The 21438-nt window shown below is 44.0% G+C and overlaps 1 protein-coding gene and 1 pseudogene across 1 annotated transcript in view; one reads left to right on the forward strand and one right to left on the reverse strand.

Moving 5' to 3' along the window:
• The window catches only part of LOC126194955 (apoptosis-resistant E3 ubiquitin protein ligase 1), a 476952-nt gene that overhangs the window by 233950 nt on the left and 221564 nt on the right, over nucleotides 1–21438 (forward strand). The window lies entirely within an intron of this gene.
• LOC126196059 (5S ribosomal RNA) lies at nucleotides 19914–20030 on the reverse strand (annotated as a pseudogene).

The raw sequence follows: 21438 nt of genomic DNA on the forward strand, positions 1-21438 counted from the left end.
ATCTCAGAATGAAAGTGCAGTACTCAGACAGGCAGTACAAATGGCCACTTGAAGCAAAAAATTTCATAAAGACGAATTGTATGCCACCATGCGTAAAAGTTACTGTTTCAATCGTAAATTTCCGGTTCAGCGCGCCAGAACGCTAAATTTTGCCGAACATGGAGTGCGCCTGGAGCTTTTCTTCTCGCTGCTCCGCACCCACGAGACATTTCAATGGCTGCTGTGAGACTGGCAGTGCGCCAGGTTGTATGAATCATCTGCTACGCGGGGGCGGGAAAGAAACCCAGGGCTGCGCTCCACCGATCTGGAAAGCGAGAATTGTGGCCCAGATAAGTTCGTTGACGTCTTACTACAGCGCCAGTAAGTTATCTTCCGAAAACATGTACGTCGTGTGCCATTAATACTGCTACAAACATAAAAGTAATTTTTTCATGCCGACGCAACCACACCACGTGTTGGGATACAGTGGGCACAGGTATAAAAAAAATTTAAAAAAGAAGACATTGTTGTATGATATACACTGCTTTGCAAAACTTAAGGATGAGATACATAAATTAACATAACACATTAATTACTCTGTGGAAACGAATGAAAGTGCGGGAGCGTGATGCCAGAGGTCTGCTAGTCGTGTACGGAAAGCTGGACGCCCCATAGCATGAGACCAGCGCTACGTTAGCGCCAAGTGTGCCTGGCCCCGCCCCACACGAGGCATTTAAAGGAATGGGAAAAGGCAGAGTATGTCAATCAGTGAGCAGTTAAAGAGCAATGTGGTGGGGTCCCTCATTATAAACTTGGCCCGGAGACAACGTTTGGATAACTTCACACGGGGAAGAATAGTCGGCACACTGGAAAAAAGACGAGGTGTGACAAGTGTATCACAGAAGTTTGTTATTGGTCATGTCATTGCTTCACGTGTATGAAGAGCTTTCCCAACCACACGTTCTGCTACCAAAGGAGAGAAGGTGCTCGACTACGGTGAACTACAGCAGGAGATGACCGCTACAGTGTGCACCAGGCAAGAAGGGACCCCACGTCAAACATGGGTCGCAGTCGTAACTACACTACTGGCCATTAAAATTGCTACACCAAGAAGAAATGCAGATGTTAAATGAACCCTGTGTCTTTTGAAGGAATTAATGCGGTGTGCATATGCTACGCTAATCAAAGGCATCAAAACATCATTTTGAAACGCGAATGCCACCTAGTAACTGTTAATGAGCATCTTTCGTGGCAACCGTCAGCAGCGCAGCTAGCCGATAGTAAGAATTTGAATCTAAACTCGTTAACGAAAGATACTTTGAATTTAAATCCGGGGTTACACAAAACTTTCAAGCCGGCCGCGGTGGTCTAGCGGTTCTAGGCGCTCAGTCCGGAACCGCGCGACTGCTACGGTCGCAGGTTCGAATCCTGCCTCGGGCATGGATGTGTGTGATGGCATTAGGTTAGTTAGGTTTAAGTAGTTCTAAGTTCTAGGGGACTGATGACCACGGATGTTAAGTCCCATACTGCTCAGAGCCATTTGAACCAAAACTTTCAAATTAGTGCAAAGAGCGGACTTTATCAACAAATATTGCCTGCAATAACTGGTAGTGTTGTATCGCCTCGTTCACACGAATCTCGACGAAGTGAAGGACACTGGCTGGCCGTGAAAGTGCCAGCAGGCAGCAGTACAAGACGCCACACAGTGCGCGACCGCATCGAATTGCGCAGGTGGACGATCTCGTGGAACGAGAGGCATTTCGGCGAATGGACTGACGTGCACGGTCCACCGACCCATCAAGCACTTGCGGGATGAAACTTCCTGGCAGTTGATTGAGCACTTGCCCGTGAAAGGCAAAGGTCCCGAGTTCGAGTCTCGGTCCGGCACACAGTTTTAATCTGTCAGGAAGTTTCATATCAGGGCACACTCATTCTACAGGGTGTTTCAAAAATGACCGGTATATTTGAAACGGCAATAAAAACGAAACGAGCAGCGATAGAAATACACCGTTTGTTGCAATATGCTTCGGACAACAGTACATTTTCAGGCGGACAAACTTTCGAAATTACAGTAGTTACAATTTTCAACAACAGATGGCGTTGCAAGTGATGTGAAAGATATAGAAGACAACGCAGTCTGTGGGTGCGCCATTCTGTACGTCGTCTTTCTGCTGTAAGCGTGTGCTGTTCACAACGTGCAAGTGTGCTGTAGACAACATGGTTTATTCCTTAGAACAGAGGATTTTTCTGGTGTTGGAATTCCACCGCCTAGAACACAGTGTTGTTGCAACAAGACGAAGTTTTCAACGGAGGTTTAATGTAACCAAAGGACCGAAAAGCGATACAATAAAGGATCTGTTTGAAAAATTTCAACGGACTGGGAACGTGACGGATGAACGTGCTGGAAAGGTAGGGCGACCGCGTACGGCAACCACAGAGGGCAACGCGCAGCTAGTGCAGCAGGTGATCCAACAGCGGCCTCGGGTTTCCGTTCGCCGTGTTGCAGCTGCGGTCCAAATGACGCCAACGTCCACGTATCGTCTCATGCGCCAGAGTTTACACCTCTATCCATACAAAATTCAAACGCGGCAACCCCTCAGCGCCGCTACCATTGCTGCACATTCGCTAACGATATAGTGCACAGGATTGATGACGGCGATATGCATGTGGGCAGCATTTGGTTTACTGACGAAGCTTATTTTTACCTGGACGGCTTCGTCAATAAACAGAACTGGCGCATATGGGGAACCGAAAAGCCCCATGTTGCAGTCCCATCGTCCCTGCATCCTCAAAAAGTACTGGTCTGGGCCGCCATTTCTTCCAAAGGAATCATTGGCCCATTTTTCAGATCCGAAACGATTGCTGCATCACGCTATCTGGACATTCTTCGTGAATTTGTGGCGGTACAAACTGCCTTAGACGACACTGCGAACACCTCGTGGTTTATGCAAGATGGTGCCCGGCCACATCGCACGGCCGACGTCTTTAATTTCCTGAATGAATATTTCGATGATCGTGTGATTGCTTTGGGCTATCCGAAACATACAGGAGGCGGCGTGGATTGGCCTCCCTATTCGCCAGACATGAACCCCTGTGACTTCTTTCTGTGGGGACACTTGAAAGACCAGGTGTACCGCCAGACTCCAGAAACAATTGAACAGCTGAAGCAGTACATCTCATCTGCATGTGAAGTCATTCCGCCAGACACGTTGTCAAAGGTTTCGGGTAATTTCATTCAGAGACTACGCCATATTATTGCTACGCATGGTGGATATGTGGAAAATATCGTACTATAGAGTTTCCCAGACCGCAGCGCCATCTGTTGTTGAAAATTGTAACTACTGTAATTTCGAAAGTTTGTCTGCCTGAAAATGTACTGTTGTCCCAAGCATATTGCAACAAACGGTGTATTTCTATCGCTGCTCGTTTAGTTTTTATTGCCGTTTCAAATATACCGGTCATTTTTGAAACACCCTGTACTTACGGCATGCTTTGGGGGGAAGACAGGTTGTAGCACGTCCACAAGCACTAAAGGCTACGTACCAGACGTCAACCATGGTTGTGGAGGAATGGAACACCCCACCGCAAGAACTTCTTACAAACCTTGTGGAAGCACGTTGTAGAGTACGCAGTGCCGTCCATGGAGGTCAAACACCCTATTAAGAACCATGACCCTTCTTTAATAGCCATGTGACCATCACAAATCACGATTACTTCGGTGTGATTATTGTCTTTGAATAAAAGTACCGTATTGTTCCTCTCATTGCGTATTTCGGTCAGTTACCTTCTTTAGAGCATAACTTAATCATAGCTAACACTTGGTTCAAGAATCATAAAAGAAGGTTGTATACATGGAAGAATCCTGGAGATACTAAAAGGTATCAGATACATTATATAATGGTAAGACAGAGATTTAGGAACCAGGTTTTAAATTGTAAGACATTTCCAGGGGCAGATGTGGACTCTGACCACAATCTATTGGTTATGAACTGTAGATTAAAACTGAAGAAACTACAAAAAGGTGCTAATTTAAGGAGATGGGACCTGGATAAACTGACTAAACCAGAGGTTGTAGAGAGTTTCAAGGAGAGCATAAGGGAACAATAGACAGGAATGGGGGAAAGAAATACAGTAGAAGAAGAATGGGTAGCTCTGAGGGATGAAGTAGTGAAGGCAGCAGACGATCAAGTAGGTAAAAAGACGAGGGCTAATAGAAATCCTTGGGTAACAGAAGAAATATTGAATTTAATTGATGAAAGGAGAAAATATAAAAATGCAGTAAATGAAGCAGGCAAAAAGGAATACAAACGTTTCAAAAATGAGATCGACAGGAAGTGCAAAATGGCTAAGCAGGGATGGCTAGAAGACAAATGTAAGGATGTAGAGGCTTATCTCACTAGGGGTAAGATAGATACTGCCTACAGGAAAATTAAAGAGACCCTTGGAGAGAAGAGAACCACTTGTATGAATATCAAGAGCTCAGATGGAAACCCAGTTCTAAACAAAGAAGGGAAGGCAGAAAGGTGGAAGGAGTATATAGAGGGTTTATACAAGGGCGATGTACTTGACGACAATATTATGGAAATGGAAGAGGATGTAGATGAAGACGAAATGGGAGATAAGATACTGCGTGAAGAGTTTGACAGAGCACTGAAAGACCTGAGTCGAAACAAGGCCCCGGGAGGAGACAACATTCCATTAGAACTACTGACAGCCTTGGGAGAGCCAGTCATGACAAAACTCTACCATCTGGTGGGCAAGATGTATGAGACAGGCGAAATACCCACAGACTTCAAGAAGAATATAATAATTCCAATCCCAAAGAAAGCAGGTGTTGACAGATGTGAAAATTACCGAACTATCAGTTTAATAAGTCACAGCTGCAAAATACTAACGCGAATTCTTTACAGACGAATGGAAAAACTGGTAGAAGCCGACCTCGGGGAAGATCAGTTTGGATTCCGTAGAAATGTTGGAACACGTGAGGCAATACTAACCTTACGACTTACCTTAGAAGAAAGATTAAGAAAAGGCAAACCTACGTTTCTAGCATTTGTAGACTTAGAGAAAGCTTTTGACAATGTTAACTGGAATACTCTCTTTCAAATTCTGAAGGTGGCAGGGGTAAAATACAGGGAGCGAAAGGCTATTTACAATTTGTACAGAAACCAGATGGCAGTTATAAGAGTGGAGGGGCATGAAAGGGAAGCAGTGGTTGGGAAGGGAGTGAGACAGGGTTGTAGCCTCTCCCCGATGTTATTCAATCTGTATAGTGAGCAAGCAGTAAAGGAAACAAAAGAAAAATTCGGAGTAGGTATTAAAATTCATTGCGAAGAAATAAAAACTTTGAGGTTCGCCGATGACATTGTAATTCTGTCAGAGACAGCAAAGGACTTGGAAGAGCAGTTGAACGGAATGGACAGTGTCTTGAAAGGAGGATATTAGATGAACGTCAACAAAAGCAAAACGAGGATAATGGAATGTAGTCAAATTAAATCGGGTGATGCTGAGGAAATTAGATTAGGAAATGAGAGACTTGAAGTAGTAAAGGAGTTTTGCTATTTAGGTAGTAAAATAACTGATGGTGGTCGAAGTAGAGAGGATATAAAATGTAACTGGCAATGGGAAGGAAAGTGTTTCTGAAGAAGAGAAATTTGTTAACAGCGAATATAGATTTAAGTGTCAGGAAGTCGTTTCTGAAAGTATTGGTCTGGAGTGTAGCAATGTATGGAAGTGAAACATGGACGATAAATAGTTTGGACAAGAAGAGAATAGAAGCTTTCGAAATGTGGTGCTACAGAAGAATGCTGAAGATTAGATGGGTAGATCACATAACTAATGAGGAGGTATTGAATAGAATTGGGGAGAAGAGGAGTTTGTGGCACAACTTGACAAAAAGAAGGGGCCGGTTGGTAGAACATGTTTTAAGGCATCAAGGGATCACAAATTTAGCATTGGAGGGCAGCGTGGAGGGTAAAAATCGTAGAGGGAGACCAAGAGATGAATACACTAAGCAGATTCAGAAGGATGTAGGTTGCAGTAAGTACTAGGAGATGAAGAAGCTTGCACAGGATAGAGTAGCATGGAGAGCTGCATCAAACCAGTCTCAGGACTGAAGACCACAACAACAACAACAACAACAACCTTCTTTACTACACTACAGTAGTTTGTTCTATGTATAGTCCAAATTTCATCGAGATGAGTTACTTGACAATGACACGTCATGCGAAAGCTACATTCGTCCTTAAGTTTTGCACGCCACTCTATTTGGTTTTTCAGAAATGTACGCTGCTGGCCATTAAAAATGAAACACCATGAAGGCGGCGTGAACCATCGTCATATTGGCATTAACTGTAATTGATGCTTGGATATGCAAATGATAAGCGTTTCAGTGCAAACGCATTAAGTTGGTACGAGTAATGCCATCTACACCAAAGCGCCAAACAAACTGGTATAGGCATGCGTACTCAAATACAGAGATATTTAAACAGGCAGAATACGGCGCTGCGGTCGACAACGCCTACATAAGACAAAAAGTGTCTGGCGCAGTTGTTAGATCGGTTACTGCTGCTGCAATGGCAGATACCAAGATTTAAGTGAGATTGAACATAGTCGGCGAACGAGCGATCGCTCACAAGATCTCAGAAGCAGCGATGAAGTGGGGATTTTCCCGTATGACCATTTCACGAGTGTACCGTGAATATCAGGAATCTGGTAAAACATCAAATCTCCGACATCGCTGCGGCCGGAAAAAGATTCTACAAGAATGGGACCACAACGACTGAAAAGAATCCTTCAACGTGACAGAAGTGCAACCCTTCCGCAAATTGCTGCAGATATCAATGCTGGGCCATCAACAAGTGTCAGCGTGGGAACTATTCAACGAAACGTCATCGATTTGGGCTTTCGGAGCCGAAGGCCCACTCGTGTACCGTTGCTGACTGCACGACACAAAGCTTTTTCCCTCGCGTGGGTCCGTCAACACCGACATTCGACTGTTGATAATTGGAAACATGTTGCCTGGTCGGACGAGTCTAGTTTCAAATTGTATCGAGCGGATGGACGTGTACGGGTATGGAGACAACGTCATGAGTCAATGGACCCTGCACGTCAGCGGGGGAGTGTTCAAGCTGGTGGACACTCTGTAACGATTTGGGGCGTGTGGAGTTGGACTGATATGGGACCTGTGATACGTCCAGATACGACGTTGACAGGTGACACGTATGTAGGCATACTGTCTGATCAGTTGCATGCATTCAAATCCATTGTGCTTTCCGACGGACTTGGGAAATTGCAGCAGGATAATGCGACAACCCACTCGTTCAGAATTGCTACAGAGTGGCTCCAGGAACACACTTCTGAGTTTAAACACTTCCGCTGTCCACCAAACTCGCCAGACATGAACATTATTGAGCATATCTGGGATGCCTTGCAACGTGCTGTTCAGAAGAGATCTCTACTCCCTCGTACACTTAGGGATTTATGGACAGCCCTGCAGGATTCATTCCCTCCAGCACTACTTCAGATATTAATGGAGTCCATGCCCCGTCGTGTTGCGGCACTTTTGCGTGCTTGCTGAAGCCCTGCACGATATTAGGTAGGTGTACAAGTTTCTTTGGCTCTTCAATGTATTTTCTGTATGTAAGGAAAGTTTACATAGTGAGCCTTCCGGCCGCGGTGGTCTAGCGGTTCTAGGCGCTCAGTCCGGAGCCGCGCGACTGCTACGGTCGCAGGTTCGAATCCTGCCTCGGGCATGGATGTGTGTGTTGTCCTTAGGTTAGTTAGGTTTAAGTAGTTCTAAGTTCTAGGGGACTGATGACCACAGCAGTTGAGTCCCATAGTGCTCAGAGCCATTTGAACCATAGTGAGCCTCTCATTCAGAAATCGCAGTTCGTGAGAGAATTATGGCATGTCTCATATAAGGCGGAGGCATGTCCTCAGAGCTGCACGTGTCGAAAGTCGACAGTGAGAGGATCTTGTCTTCCGATATTGCGATTTATCATTCCTCGATATTGTTACTTGCGTTGGTCAGGATTCCCCAGTGTCAAGTGAATATAGAGTCGTTGGGTTCAGGAGGGTCACACTAAACGCCCGCCACTGAGGATCTCTTCGGTTCCACGCGACTAGCGCCCTAGAGTCCTGACATATTATCTCTCTGCTGCACATTATCTTGCAGTCACATCATCCATCTTGAGTGAGGAAATCTGATTGTTTACTGCAAGTATCGAAATGGGCAGTGAAACTGCCTGGAGGACCACAAGAACTGTGAGTGTGGCGATCGTCGTTGCAGCTTTTCTTGACACGGTATGCTTACAGTGGTAATATTTCCGGACCAGTCCTAGTGATACATACGGCATCACGATTGAGAAATGCATGGCTGGAGAACAATCATTGCCTCATTGCATTCGTCATTATTATACGGGCTTATCACCAAGTGTGATGATATGTGGTACAATTGGGTACACAACACAGCCACCTCTGGTTCCTACAGTCGATAATTTGGACAGCAACCGTTACATTTCCGTACAGTTGTGTGCAGTTGCTGTGACCGAGCTTTATCTTTCAGAAAAATTATGCTTGGCCGCAGTTTGTCGTTGGTACCATGTCCTACTCGATACAGAGTTTGTCCAACTTTTTATTTCGCCAACTCATTCTTCATAGATACTGGCACTCCATCAGTCATCAGCCACTACGATAGATGAAATCTAGCACAGAGTTCTTCTTTCTTATTATCTGAAAATCATACAGTCATCTCTGTGTTTCAGGAATTTTGTAGGATTTTACATGTGAGGTAATATTTATTAGAATTTTCATTATTAATATTAAAATTAATGTATTATTTTGATGAGGGAGAGACATAATGTTAGTTCGTAATGGTCACGAAATCTAAGCAATAAAATATTCCCAGGTTTCAAGAAACATCAAGTGATTAACAGTCCACGAGCTTCGGCAGAGATCTTCTCTGCCATTGGCAAGTAGTTGAGCGTTGTGTGGGCGTCGCTGCCGTGCTTACATAGCCGCGCCTTCGCCAATACTTCACTTGTCCTCAGTCCCAGTCAGAGTGACTGCCACATGCATGGGACTGAGCGCCAGTGACGTCACTGGCTACAGCACACTTATAAGTCATCTACCTGATAACCTCTGAGGGGATTCCTGCCGAAACTTGTATGCCTTTAACCATTTGACGTGGCTGGAAACCGGAGAAGATTGTATTAATGGATATCGCCCATGAGAGAATGCATTCGTACATCTGACTAACTATTGTATGAAATCAATTTTGTGGTTTGACTGGACTGATGTTAATTCATGGACTGAAAGGATTTAGTGTCACAGATGGCTGGATCTTCCACATTTGATACAGCTAGGAGTCACCCATGTTTACCTGCCTAAGTATCTTTATTGAGTGCTTTTTGTGTTTTAGGCAAAACTGCGAGTACTGTGTGTGTGTGTGTGTGTGTGTGTGTGTGTGTGGTGCAAAATATTTTTTTTATTCTACAAGGATGAGTCAAATGAAAACGAGAGAAATGGAAAACTGTTTATTATTTTTTAAAGTAAACACAATAACTGTTAATACATTTATCCCTCTGTGAGACAAGACTGTCAATGCCTCCATGAAAAAACGTTTGTGGTTGCCTACAGAACCATGACTGTAGCCACGCGTGCACCTCTTCGTCCAAAGTAAATCGAGAGCCACAAATGTGTTTCTTCAGGGCTCCAAAAATATGGAAATGACACGAGGAGAGGGGATATCTAAAGGCTTCCCAGCGAATCTTCTGCAGTATAGTCGAAACAACCTTGGCAGTATGTAGGCGGGCACTATGTTGCAACTGAATGCTGTCTGTCAACATTACTGGGAGTTTGGGCTATGCTGTAGAATAGTTGCTGGCAAGCCCACATACATCCTTCATACATCCCCGATCTCTCTCCATGCAATTTCCATATTTTTTGGAGCGCCGGAGAAAAACATTCATGGTCGTCGATTTGTTTCAGATGTACAGGTGCACATCTGGGTACAGTCATGGGTCTGTAGTCACTGCAAACGTTTTTCTGTGATGGAACTGACCGTCTTGTCTCACATTGGGATAAATGTATTAGTAGTTATGGTGATTCCTGTGGAAATAATAAACATTGTACTACTTTTTCCTATCTGCCTCACTTTCATTTGACTGTCTCATATAGTGCAGAATTTTTAATGCTTTCAGTAATTTTACTCAGACTAGCCTCATATGATTTTAATAAGGGCGCTAAAACTGTCGGCGTGAACCCAGAAAATCCTGTCATCTCATCACCATTGATTCTGCAGTGGCCTCGAGCAAGGATTTGTACACAACTGAGCCAAAACATTATGACCAAATGGTTAGTAACGTGTTGGTTCACCTTCGGAATGCAATGCGGCATCGATTCTATGTGGCCTGTCTTCGAAAAGGCCTTGGTAGGTTTCTGCAGGTATGTGGCACCGCATACATACTTTTTTTGCGGCGGGGGGGGGGGGGGGGGGGGGGCAAAGCTGGCCCCGATAGCATATAGCATCCCAGATGTGTTCCATCGAATTCAGAACAGCCAAATTTGGTAGCAAAGATGATATGACATTGTGTAAGAAGAAACTTTATTTACCCAACCAGCCCAAACGTTTCCATTGATCGGAACCGTGGGACTGCTACGGTCGCAGGTTCGAATCCTGCCTCGGGCATGGATGTGTGTGATGTCCTTAGGTTAGTTAGGTTTAAGTAGTTCTAAGTTCTAGGGGACTGATAACCACAGCAGTTGAGTCCCATAGTGCTCAGAGCCATTTGAACCATCGTTTCCATTGATCCACAGATCAAAATCGATGGTCACATACCCGTAGCAATTGCAAATGACGATGTGGTTGAGTCAACATGGAAACACATAGAGTCGTGCAATATGGAGACCCATGTGGGTAATGTGCACTGAATGATGTGCCCCAAAACACTTGTGCCTGCAGCGACACTGTGCTCTGTCGTCAGATTATCTACCGATCGCTGCCTGTCCTGCTTAAAAGGGGGCAAGCCACCGACCACCTCATTCTGTGCTGAAGCAAGGATGTCCAGCACTCTGTCACCTACTCATTCTTTCACAGTCCTTCAACCACTTTCCAGTAGCACACGAAGACTGACCAGCTTCGTCGTTTCTGAGATGCTCCTGCCCAGGTGTCAGGCAGTAACAATTTGTCATTTATCAAAATAGCTTATTTCAGTGGATTTTCTTTCTTGTGACCCCATTGTTGCCAGAATGATTCTCCATTTGCCTGTCCTCTTACATACTTCATTTACCTCATCACATACCCATAGTGCAACCAGACAGCATTCAAATCTTGAGGTGGGCAGTGGCCATGATGTCTCGGTTTGTGATTGTAGATGTTCACAGTTGTCTTCTATGTAGGGATTACAGTGCAGCAGATGACTCACCAGTTGAATACAGAACAAGTGCTGCAAGCAGGCAAATCAATCAAAACTGGCTCCATGTTGTGGGGCAAGGAAGCCATCGCTGCACAAATCTACTAAACATACTGTCTGCTACAAACCAAAGAGGTTAACATTGGTGATGTGTTAGTACATGCTAATTATAGATTGCTGGTAAGTCGATAGCCATATGAGCCTACGCATCCTGCTGACCAACAGTAGCTGTTCGGTCGTGGTACATGCATTTGAGGGTTATTAAACCGAAATGAAATGGCACCCCTGCCATCGCCTCTCACCAGCAAACCATAGTAGCATACTGTCCTTTCATGTAGATCCGTTTGCTCATCTGCAGCACCACATAGATAACCTTGACCTTGGTGGACATTTGGCAACAATGCAGAGTGCGCTAAGGGGGGCCATTTTGGATAAATCTAGCGACAATGCAGAATGTCCTGAGACTGGTACAGCCCCGCTACTGCCTGTGCTTGGCCCCGATTTGTGTGACAGTGTATTCAAGAAATGAAGCTTGTCTGCGCCCACCCCCCTCTCCCCTCCCCCATCCTTCAGCCGCCACAATTCAGTTCTCTCAGGGGTAAAGAACAATAAATTTAGTAAAGAACTGGTGCAACCTTTAATTCGCTCTCTGTTTCGTAGCTTCTCTTATGCCCTTTCGCTGTCAATTTCCTTGCAGAACGTTTCTTTATAGCTCAGACAATTCAAAGTTTCCAGTACCCACGTCCTGAAGAGAACCGGACGCCATACGATTCGGTATACCAGAACATGAGTTTACGAATGTGTTTGGATACAACAGCGTACCATTCCGTGGACGGACTAAATTTCAGTATGTCTTCTGCATATGTGACTGCATCATACATGATAAAACTAAGAGTGACTACCCGATGAGAGCTGTCAGCAATTAGTAGCCGAAAGGTCGCTAGTTTTGTCGCATATGACGCTGTCACACACCCATAAGAATTTTATTGGAATGTTGTCATATGTTTATATTTATGTACGTATTAATTGTGATGTGTGATCGTTAGATGGGGCAGATAGATTCTTTCCAACGAACGTATGCTTTAAACCGCTGGAAGGTCCTCGAATTATTTTACTTGGACACATTTCATAAGCGAAAGCTTCAATACGGAACTACAATTTCAGTAGTCTCATAAAGGGAGACGTTCATGTTCGCGACGAATGATATTGTATAAATGTAAAGAGCATGGCTAACGGCTGTTTGTCTGTCGTCCCATTTATCTTCCGCCTAATCCTCAGGTACGTGCGCAACACTCAGTTAATAAGGCCACGGTAGGCTTGCGAAACTTCTCTTGTCCAACGTTGTACCAGGAACCAACTGCAACAAGTTATACCAACTTAAACGATGAACTTCGTAACGAAACTGCGAATAAAAGTCCGTGCAGATTTCCAACAGATTAACTCTCTCTGACCTGATTTTGTTTCTGCAGCAATGAACTTTTTTTAATGCTCTAATGCTCTTAGTTGATTTTGTAATGACTGTACATGGAAGAGCTATGCACATGTACGCACCCGGTTTCAAGACGTACTTCGTACGCCATTCTGTACACTGGGTCTCAGCCAACACTGAAATCATTGCACACCAAAAAACTTTATTTACATCGAGCAGTTCACCTCAGTTTCAATATAAAACTTACTTTTATTTTCGTAATCGTGCTGCTTCGTTTCACAAAATGGCTCTGGGCACTATGGGACTTAACTTCTGAGGTCATCAGTCCCCTAGAACTTAGAACTACTTAAACCTAACTAACCTAAGGACATCACACACATCCATGCCCGTGGCAGGATTCGAACCTGCAACTGTAGCGTTGTTTCACACACCGAGCAGCCATTTGCCATGCAGCTGTTCACATCCCAGGCTGATGTGTATATAAGCTTCGGAATGGCGCACAGTTTGTGCTGACGTCCAGTGTAGGAATCACAAACTGTGTGGAGTGGGACCTTCCTCTCCATATAGGTATAACGGGCTGTTGAGTTACATAATTCCACACACAGTCTGCCGCGACTCCTACGCCCCGCCAGTAAATAAAGGGTTAAACACAAATGTGAAATGCCCAAGCTCTATGGAGACGACCAATAGGAGAGTAATGATCTTAGAGCAGCATTCAGCGTAGCTGAATGAGATAAGACTATCAGAGTAATGGAAAATCAGCTGGTTTGTGTAGCAATATTTTTCGTAAGTGATATTTAGAAGCTACTCTGTGGGCAAAACGAGGACAATGATTTCATGAGTGTACTCTGCGGACAACTTTTTATTTTATTTTACTAGGAACCCTGTGTGAATACTTAGAGGTAGGACGTAAGTTGTGTAACACGTAATTGTCTTGGCAATAAGTATGTCACTAATTACAAGTGCTTAATTAATTACAAATTATCTACCTCCCTTATTTCCTTGTCTCGAAAGTAATGTTTATTGTGCTTTAAGAATTTTGCAGAGACCGAATGAGACGAGTTGGAAGCGGATTGTTCGATAATGAAACGACGGAACACTGTTAGTTTTCCTTCCTTAACTCTTCTTTAATATAAGCTAGATCACCCCTGAAATTAATTTGCCGATCACTTCTTTTAACTTTCGTAATTTCATACGTAAGAATTGTTCTCGACTGATCGGGTCATGCATCACTGAACAATGAAGGCAACCGACATACTCACAGGCTTGATACAGCCTCATATTTAATTATTTCAGACGATAGTGGATCTGAGGTAAATGAAAATGTAAACTCTAAATTGATCAACTGGCTGGCACTACCTGTGCATTTAAAAATAAATACTACGCCATCGTCATTGTAGCATACTTTCTCGTAGCGATTTTCAAATTACAGTAAACATTGTATACTTCGCTATGCTTTATAGTGTCGCTTATGGAGAAACTTTCATTCGATTATCTCAATACACGAGAAAGGGAACGTTTCACTTGGATGATGTTCCGAGAGACCAAATTAAGAATTTTCACCTAACAACAAATAAATGGATCCTCCGGCTCTTCAACAACTGTATGAGCATATATATAAATTCCAAAGATATGCCAGAGGAACCGAATAGTTGTCTTGCTGAAACCTGGCAAAAGGGGGGCGGGGGGGGGGGGCAATCCGAAGCACTTATGATCAGTTCCAGTACTGTGTCATCGCTACAAACTGCAAGAAAATTTAATCTTAAATCGCCTTCTGCCTGTAATGTTACTTATACCTCGGCAAGCTGGATTTCGTCCTGGCAAAATCTGAAAAAATTCTGAATCTCAGGCAATTCATATAACACGGTTTCAAAATTTGTAAGGTGACTAGAGTGGTATTTGTCGACCTATCAACAGCCTACGACACCGTCTAACACTGTCAACTAAGCTTCACATCCTGACCAAGAACTAGAATGGAATCAGGTTCATCGCCATTCTTTTTCAGAATCGTAGGTTCTACGTCGACTTTCAAGGACGGCACAGCCGATGGAGGCTGCAGGAGAACGGTCTTCGTCAAGCAAGTGTACTGACTTCAGTCGTGTTCAATATACACCGAAGAACCAAATAAACTGGTACACCTGCCTAATCGTGTAGGGCTCCCGCGAGCACGCAGAAGTGTCACAACACAGAGTGTCATAGACTCGACTAACGTCTGAAGTAGTGCTGGAGGGAACTGACACTATGAATCCTGCTTGGCTGTCCATAAATCCGTAAGAGTACGAGGAGGAGGAGATCTCTTCTGAACAGCACGTTGCAAGGCATCCCGGATGTGCTCTATAATGTTCATGTCTGGGGGTGTTTGGTGGCCAGCGGAAGTGGTTAAACTCAGAAGAGTGTTCCTGGAGCCACATTGTAGCAATTGTGAACGTGTCGGGTGTCGCATTGTTCTGTTGGAATTGCTCAAGTCCATCGGAATGCACAATGGACATGAATGGATGCAGGGATTAAGACAGGATGCTTACATACGTGTCACCTGTCAGAGTCGTACCTGCACATGTCAGGGGGCCCCACACCACCCCAACTGCTCATGCCCCACACCCATTACAGAGCCTCCACCAGCTCGAACAGTTCCCTGCTGACATGCAGGGTCCATGGATTCATGAGGTTGTCTCCATACCCGTACACTTCCATTTGCTCGATAAAATTTGAAACTAGACTCGTCCGATCAGGCAACATGTTTCCAGTTAGCAACAGTCGTATGTCGGTGTTGAAGGGCCCAGACGAGGCAAAAATCTTTGTGTCGTGCAGTCAGCAAGGGTACACGAGTAGGCGTTCGGCTCCGAAAATCGATATCGATTATGTTTCGTTGAATGGTCCGCACGCTGATACTTGACTTCCCAACTTGGAAATCTCCAGCAGTTTGCGGGAGGGTTGCACTTCTGTCACGTTGAACGATTCTCCTCAGTTGGCGTTGGATCCTTTCTTGCAGGATCTTTTTCCGGCCGCAGCGATAATGGAGATTTGATGTTTTACTGGTACCCTGATATTCACTCCACACTCGTCAAATGGTCATACGGGAAAATCCCAACTTCATCGCTACCTCGGAGATGCTGTGTCCAATAACTCGTGCGCCGACTATAACACCGCATTCAAACTAAATTTAATTTTTGATAACATGCTACTGTAGCAGCAGTAACCGATCTAACAACTGCGCCAGATACTTTGTCTTATATAGACTTTGCCGACCGCAGCGCCGTATTCTGCCTGTTTACATATCTCTGCATTTGAGTACGCATGCCTATACCAGTTTCTTTGGCGCTTCAGTGTATATTTGAACAACAGATGACCAACAAAGCCCCCCCCTCCCCCCCCCCCCCAAATAACGGAGTTTCTTATATCCTGATGATATGGAAAACACAATCACTAATGTTCTTGAAGGACTGTCAAGATACTACAGTGCAAAACAGCTTAAACCAAATTCATGTAAGACAAGAGAATGTGCTCTCCATTTGAGGAAGTGGGAAGCCACTGTCAAATAAAAGGTAGTCTGCTCAAGGGCTGAACTAGAACAATGTGATATTCCAAAATGCATAGGACTGACACTCAACAGATCTCTTACCTATAGCTTCCATGAACACATTGAAAGTTCTCGCCATAAACAATTTCCTTAGAAAACTGACTGGTTCATAGTGGTCTAGTCAAGCTGATACAGTTCGAACTTCTGGAATGGCACTGTGCTATTCCTGTTTGGTATAACTTTAGTGAGAAGTGGAAGTGGCTCTCAACTACAAATGAAAATTTATTACATACTGTTGAAAATCTACTCTGTGTGAGTTTACCACCTGGCAGCAGTGGCTCCACGTTACGTTCTGAGAGAAATGGCTGCGAACAGGGAAAGGAAAAAAATGGAGCAGAAGATATGCATCACACGGATATGAAATGGAGTGCGAAGACTAAAATTCAGAAAGAGCTTTCTCAGAATATCACATGTACTTACAACCACAGATGAAATAGACGGTTAAAGTTGTGGAAAGCTAAGGACCTCCAACCTCTGGCTACAAAAAGAGTCATGAACACCTGGTTACGACGATGGATGGCTGACATGGAAGTCCTTCAATAGATTGAGATCATGGGTGGGCCCTGTGTTTCCAAGGTTGTTTCGACTATGCTACAGAAGTTTCATTGGGAAGCCCTTAACATCTTCCATACAGTTCTGATCTCTCCCCATGCGATTTCCATATTTTTGAGGCGCTGAGGAAAGACATTCGTAGCCGTCCATTTGCTTCGGACGAAGAGGTCCATGAAGGTATTGGCCGTTTTGTTTCACAGAGGGATAAAAGTATTAACAGTTAGGGCGATTACTTTTGAAATAATAAACAGTTACTTTTCCACCTATCTCGTTTTCATTTGAGTGCCCCTTATAACGTCCGGATTTACCCGGCAGTACTCGAAACTGGTTGTTTTCTTAATAGTTCTCTGTTTACGGATTTCTGTCTGTTTACTTCCAGCTGCCTCTTACTACGGGAATTCGGATAACAATGAAACTTGGTAGTCAAGGGAAGGCAGGATTCAGTTACGATTGTGGACGGGACCGTAGTCAGTTGCTATTGGTTGCCTTTTACAGTTACAATTTATTTTAAACCAGTAATTCCAAACTTAACAATAGGCCGAGCGGTTCTAGGCGCTACACTCTGGAACCGCGCGACTGCTACGATCGCAGGTTCTAATCCTGCCTCGGGCATGGATGTGTGTGATGTCCATAGGTTAGTTAGGTATAAGTAGTTCTAACTTCTAGGGGACTGATGACCTCAGATGTTAAGTCCCATAGTGCTCAGAGCCATTTGAACCATTTTGAACTTAACAATGAATAATAAAATACCACAAGTTATTAATGAAGGAATAAACAATTGTGTAAATAATAGTGTTTTCAGTGAGTTACAATTTAGCAAATCATCATTAAATACAGATATAGCAGATAATGTTTTAAAGCAAGCCACTGTGATCTGGGAAGAAGGTCTTAGACGCCAGGAATGGGAATAAATTAAGGATTGTTTAAAACTCGCTGCAACTGACAATTACAGGTATTGAAGTATTAAAGGCAAGTCGCCAGAAACACAGCAGAAGGCATCAGGCCCCAGAAATGGCAGCAAATAAGGTTTTAAGGCTTACTGCTAAACAAATACCAAATTAGAATTTTGAGGCAAATGGCCACAATCACGGCTGAAGGCCTTGCACGCCAAGAATGGCAATAAATTAAAAAAAAATTTGAAACCTGCTGTAAAACAACAAATACAATAGCAAAAGTTAATTAAAAAAACAAGCAACTGATCCAGATGGTCCGGCAACAGACACTTTCGTGAGCGATGCAATAGGCAGCCAAGAGTTGTATTCTCTTCAGAAGATGGTAACTCAGACTAGTGGCAGTCTAACGAATGACTAATGATAATCTTGCTGAAGCTACGTGACGGCCGATAAACCAAATGCAACGATGAAACAATACGCCAAAGCCGGAATCGTCTGTCTGCACTACATCCCCAGAATACTGTGTTTAGAGCGCCCGGAACGAGAAAGGAATCACTGCCACCGCTTTCCCCAAGCACTCCACTCGCTGCTCTTCGCCTCGGCGACACTAAGAGTAGCAACACGAACCCAAGTCACTGGAGAATCGCGAGATATGACAGTGGTGGAGGTTTCTCTACTTGGATTGAAATGCACTCAACTCAAAGCTTGCTGGATCCGACTTACGACGAGGTCGTTCACCCTCGTGCCCTTCCACCTGGTAGTCCATGTGTGCCGCCAGCGGTCCCAGCCTGTTCTGGCACTGCACGGACCTGGCTCCTCCTGAGTCCCCGACCGAACTGACCCACTCACACGACCCGCCAAAACAACGACGTCGCCCGAAAGGTAGGGCAACAGTTGCTACATATCGATAACCGCCGCTGCTGCCACTTGCGGACAGGCACCGCTTGCGAAACCGCGTGGCGCCAGTCAACACGAGAAGACAACCATGCCAACTGAACGATACTGTCAGGCCTGCAACAGAGGGCGAAAACTAACAAACAGCACCAACGTGAGCCGCAGCACGCCTCAAACAACTTGCAATTACTACGCAGAAAGGAACGTCTCATACAAAGATACATTTTAAAAAAATAGTTGATGAAGCATACTTTCTATTTCCATTAACGTAACTCGACGGAATTCCACTAAGAACTGTTATCTCAATATTCAAAAATGATTATGAACACACAACCAAATGGAACACATTGAAAACAAGTTCTGACGAGAATGCTAAAATATTGTTTAGTTTTCAACTTAATTCTGGAATTAAGGTGTCAAAACTTCTTTAAGGTCTGTTGCAAAAAAAAAAAAGGAATGATTGTTCTTGAAATCGCTTAACTAAAACTGTGTAAAAGAAAACACGGCAACCCAGAGTTTTTTTTAAATTCTTATGCAAAAAAGAAAACGGTATCTGAAAAACATCCGTACAAACTTATTTATGTATACAGACAGTTCATCTGTTCCGGGAATAGAGTCTCTCGAGAATTTTTTCGTGTTATCGTCATTGGCAACATATCGTTCCCATGCATCCCAAGAGTTTCGGGACTGTTTTAATTTCAGATTTGAAGTCGTATTACAAGTAACAAGAGAAATATTTTTTTCGTGTGATACAATAAAAATTAACAAATTTCTGGTCTTTTCCATTATCTGCTGTACTCTGAAACCTTTCTTCTTCCCAAATATCATGATTTTACTGAAAAGGAAATACCTTACAGATTTTAATGAGTGAGTGATTACTCTATTCACGATAAAGTGCCTGGCAGAGGGTTCAGTGAACTACCTTCAAGCTGTCTCTCTACCGTTCCACTCTCGAACGGCACGCGGGAAAAAAGCACTCCGTCTTCAGGCCACAAGTGGCCCATCGGGACCATCCGACCGCCGTGTCATCCTTAGCTGAGGATGCGGATAGGATGGGCGTGTGGTCAGCACACCGCTCTCCCGGTCTTTATGATGGTTTTCTATGACCAGAGCCGCTACTATTCGGTCGAGTAGCTCCTTAATTGGCATCACGAGGCTGAGTGCACCCCGAAAAATGGCAACAGCGCATGGCGGCTGGATGGTCACCCATCCAAGTGCCGGCCACGCCCGACAGCGCTTAACTTCGGTGATCTCACGGGAACCGGTGTATCCACTGTGGCAAGGCCGTTGCCACGCACGCGGGAAAAAGGAGCTCTTAAATTTTTCTGTGCGAGCCCTGATTTCTCTTATTTTATCGTGATGATCATTTCTCCCTATGTAGGTGGTTGCCAACAGAATGTATTCACAATCGGAAGAGAAAACTGGTGATTCAAATTTCATGAGAAGATCCCGTCGCAACGAAAAACGCCTTTGTTTTAGTGATTGCCACTCCAAATCACGTATCATGTCTGTGACACTATCTCCCCTATTTCGCTATAATACAAAACGAGCTGCCCTTCTTTGTACTTTTTCGCTGGCATCCGTCAGTCCCACCTGATGCGGATCCCACACAGCACAGCAATACTCCAGAATAGGGCGGACAAGCGTGGTGTAAGCAGTCTCTTTAGTAGACCTATTGCACCTACTAAGTGTTCTGCCAATGAATTGCAATCTTTGGTTGGCTCTACCCACAACATTATCTATATGATCGTTTCAATTTAGGTTATTTGTAATTGTAATCCCTAAGTACTTGATTGAATTTACAGTCTTCAGATTTGTGTGACTTATCGCGTAATCGAAATTTAGCTGATTTCTTTTAGTACTTGTGCGAATAACTTCTCACTTTTCCTTATTCAGGGTGAATTGCCACTTTTCGCACCATACAGATATCTTATCTAAGTCATTTTGTAATTCGTTTTGATCATCTGATGACTTCACAAGACGGTAAACGACAGCATCGTCTGCAAACAATCGAAGACGGCTACTGAGATTGTCTCTTATGTGGTTAATATAGGTTAGGAACAATAGACGGCCTGTAACACTTCCTTGTGGAACGCCGGATATTATTTCCGTGTTACTCGATGACTTTCAGTGTGATACTACGAACTGTGATCCTTCTGATAGGAAATCACGAATCCAGTCGCACAACTGAGGCGATACTCCGTTGGCACGCAGTTTGATTAGAAGACGCTTGTGAGGAACGGTGTCGAACGCCTTCTGGAAATCTAAAGATATGGAATCAATTTGACATCCCCTGTCGATAGCACTTATTACTTCATGAGTATGAAGAGCTAGTTGTGTTTCACAAGAACGATATTTTCTGAAACCGTGCTGACAATGTGTCAATAAATCGTTGTCTTCGAGGTACTTCATAATGTTCGAATACAGTATATGTTCCAAACCCCTACTGCAAATCGACGTTAGTGATATAGGTCTGTAATTCAGCGGATTACTCCTATTTCCCTTTTTGGGTATTGGTGTGACCTGAGCAATTTTCCAGTCTTTAGGTACTGCATTGAAGTAGAAACTCAACATTCGTACACCGCCAAAGGACTATACAACTCAGTTGTTGTTGTTTTTGTAGTCTTCAGTCCAGAGACTGGTTTGATGCAGCTCTCCATCCTACTCTATCCTGTGCAAGCTTCTTCATCCCCCAGTACC

The sequence above is a fragment of the Schistocerca nitens genome, chromosome 7, assembly GCF_023898315.1.
Source record: "Schistocerca nitens isolate TAMUIC-IGC-003100 chromosome 7, iqSchNite1.1, whole genome shotgun sequence".
Classification (NCBI taxonomy): Eukaryota; Metazoa; Arthropoda; class Insecta; order Orthoptera; family Acrididae; genus Schistocerca; species Schistocerca nitens.